Source organism: Benincasa hispida, chromosome 4 (genome assembly GCF_027475165.1).
Source record: "Benincasa hispida cultivar pf3 chromosome 4, pf3_genome.v1.1, whole genome shotgun sequence".
In the NCBI taxonomy this organism is placed as follows: domain Eukaryota; kingdom Viridiplantae; phylum Streptophyta; class Magnoliopsida; order Cucurbitales; family Cucurbitaceae; genus Benincasa; species Benincasa hispida.
This window is the reverse complement of record NC_143481.1, coordinates 64,572,876-64,576,480: the sequence shown is the minus strand read 5'-3', so window position 1 is coordinate 64,576,480 and position 3,605 is coordinate 64,572,876.

Sequence of the window (3,605 nt, the reverse complement as noted above, 5' to 3'; positions counted from 1 at the left end):
CCCTCCCTCATTCCTCGTCTAATCGGGGATTCCCCGCCCCGTTTGGGGTGGGTCCCCGCTAGGCCTCGACCCCGTGGGGTAAATGGACATCCCTAGCCACACACTCTCTTGGTTCGAGAGGAGTTTAGTCATGTTGGACTATGATCTATTGTTCATTAGAGGGATTAGTGGTATTTAAGGAGTTAGATGTAACTACAAGGATAAAACTGTATTTTTGGCCCGACTGTACTTACGAGCAATTTGTGAAGGGTCATCGCACTGTTGATTGGTTATATCCCATGGACACGGAAATATATCTGTAGTGTGAAGAGTGTAGCTGTCGATCTTTAATGGAGTGCTCGACAGTTAATGGATGGTGAATAATTTAATTAAAGCATGTACCGTTGGAGCTTCAAGCTATAGGTCCATGACGTCCCCTTAGTAACTCAATAGGATTAAATGAGAATCAATTTTTGGATTAGTTTGAATTGTTCAAATTAATTGAGGGATTTAATTATATATGATATAATTAAGTTATTTTAATTATATATGATATAATTATTATAATGTATTTGATACATTATAGCATTTGTGAAAGGAAATAACTATTTGAATAAGATTCAAATATTAATTATATAAATTGGATTCATAATTGTTAAATTTAATATAAAAGTAATTTATATTAAATGTCATATGAGAGATAAAAGAAATTATAGGTTATATTGTATATGATACAATATTAAAACTATGGGGTATACGTTATATTTGATATAACATGTAGTTTACTATATATTATATTATAAGTTACAACTCCATCCCCTCTTTTTTCTCTCCACCCACGTAAGTGGGTGATTTGTGGTATTTGGCTTTTGATAGGAGAAAATCTCCTTCTTCATCTAGTAAGACAGAAACGTTCTTTGTGTGAGATTTTCTCAGAGAACAATCACAATTCTTATCCTCCTATCTTCTATCAATTTCTTCTCTCATTCCAAAATAGCCAGAGCCCACTGCTCCTGGGTTCTCTACCTAAGAATACCAAGGTCGCCATCGTGGTAGTACCCGTTTCTAGTTTGAGAGATTCTTGAAGTTCTGTCTTCAAAGGTAAGGGTTTCTAAAATCCCAAGTTTTTAATTAAGCATGTTGTGAATTATGTAAATGCATAATTTGTTTTTCTTTTATGTAAAAATTTCATTATATGAAAAATGGAAATTCGGACGATCCCGCTTCCGCTCAAGGTTCTCTTGAATGGGATCCTTTAGTTTCAATTTACTATATACGAACTTCAACCTCAACAATTTCTATAGATCCAAAATTAAGGCTCTAGAAAATAACAAATAAAAAGGAAAAGGAAGTAAAAACAGTAGATTCACAATTCTCAACAGTAAAATTCCTAATACAATAAGATGACAACCTCTTTGACTCGATGATTTTAAGTTTAGAATCACTTCCAATAATGTAGATTTCAAATTCAACATCACTTTCAACTTGTTGGGAATTTTAGGATAAAATAGCAAAATTTAAGAAAAGTAAAGCACTTACCTAAAATCAAAATTAAGGCAAATAAACGAAACTGACAACACTCAATGAAGATATCCAAAAATCTCAATGAAGGAAAGAAAAAGAGAACAAAATCAAAATTAAAAAAAAAAAAAAAAAGAAAAATAGAGCACTTACCCAAAAAAGCACGAAATCTGGTAAGAGAGGCGACAAAGGCGCTTGACTGATAACCACACGACGACCCTACCTTGAAGATCGACGAACGACGGTGGCAATCAACTTACAGGCACCGGTGAGAGGTGTTGAGACAGAGATTGGCAAAGAGAAATTGCCCAAAACCCTAGCTGTATTTAAAGATCGATTTCCAGATCTTTGATGGATCTAGAATTTTTAAAGGGTATCTTCCGATGCTTAAAACGTAGCTTCAAGATTTATGCCTAACACCCAACGCTAGAAATTACTCGTCAGGAGTTCATATAATCTCTTGCCGCTGTAATATGTCAAAGAGATATATATCTTCAAACTCGATGTTACGTGATGATGTGAAACCTATCTCCTAATACCATAAAACTGGCATCGGGAGTTACGCATCTTCAAACTCCCAGGCCCATCACGGAACATTGAAATGTATCTCCTGATTACATAAAAATAGCGTTGGGAGTTATGCATAACTCTTGATGTACTAATTAACCCATCGGGAGGTAGGCCATATTTAACCAGAACTCCCAACATTGGTTACACGTAATCAGGAATTATAAGTAACTCCAAACGGTTATTTTACGGCGGTCAGAGATAGTGCATCTCCCGACGGTGGTCTCTAACGTTGGGAGATCGTCTTTTTCTTGTAGTGTGTTCTCACTCATTGCCTCCGCCATCTGGCACAGACACAATACTCTAGTCTTTGATGGGCACATCTTGCCAAATTATCATCTCATTCGGTGAGCGGAGGACATGGTGGAAGCTATGGATAGTTAAGTTGGTTAGGTCCCGACCAATTGGCCAAATCCTACCCCAATTATTGAAGAGGCCTCTCACTGGACGACCTCCCTCCTGGCTCTCTTAAGATGAATTCTGATGTGGCTTTCATGAATAGTGATGTTATTAACAGAGTTATTGTTCACAACTCAAATTATTATTTTTTGCTAGCTATGAAGTGACATTTTTCCATAACGGGATCTATTGAGCTTGTTCAGGCCCTTTCCTTGTTTCATGCCCTCTTTACAACTCTAGAGGTTAATATGGCCAAACTCTAGGTCGAAAATGATTCCCAAATTCTTTGGTAGCTTTTAATTAGGCAAACCAAATTTGCTTATGAGGTTCAAACTTTCATTTGGCTCTATTTGTCATCTCCATCATAGTGGTTCAATTCTTTGTTTTCTATGGGCCAACCACAGGAGTAATTCTATCACTCATGAGTTAGCTATCCATATCAAAGTTTTGGTTTTCGGCTATTTCGTTGGAAGATCACCCTCTTTGGGCAGATGTTAACCTTTTTTTTTTTATTCAATTTGTTATTAAGTCTTTCTTTTTTGTTTCTTTCCTTTGTACTAAAAAAAATACTCTTCTAATAATCAGTTGGTTTTAAGATGAATCTACATGTTTATCTAATATAATTTCATCAAGTTGGACCCATGATATTGATACCTTCAATTCAATATCCAATAATTCACCTATTGCCTTGTCAATTTTCTATCTTACATATGTTTTATATAGAAAACACATATGTGCATCTGGGGTAACACCTATTTTTGTGCATCCCTCTAACTTGTTCTATCATAATTTGTCACATAAAAAATTCTTCTTACATCTTTTTTGAAATATTTTAATTTATTTTTCATGTACATGATAATAATGAAATGTATAGAGATCGATGCATTTTGAGATGCACCCAACTATTGCTCATTTTATATTCTCATATTAAATACATAAGAATAAAAAAAAACTATATTGGAAGTGAATACTTATTAAAATTACAACACTTTTTTTTAATTAATATTAGGATTGCAATACTTATCTTGATTCTTGGGTTAAAATTGAAAGAAAAAAAAAAAAAAAAAAAGCATTGATTTGACAGTTGAGTGTAAAGAGAGGAGATTGAAGGAGATTGGATAACCAAAGCCTTTTAACAG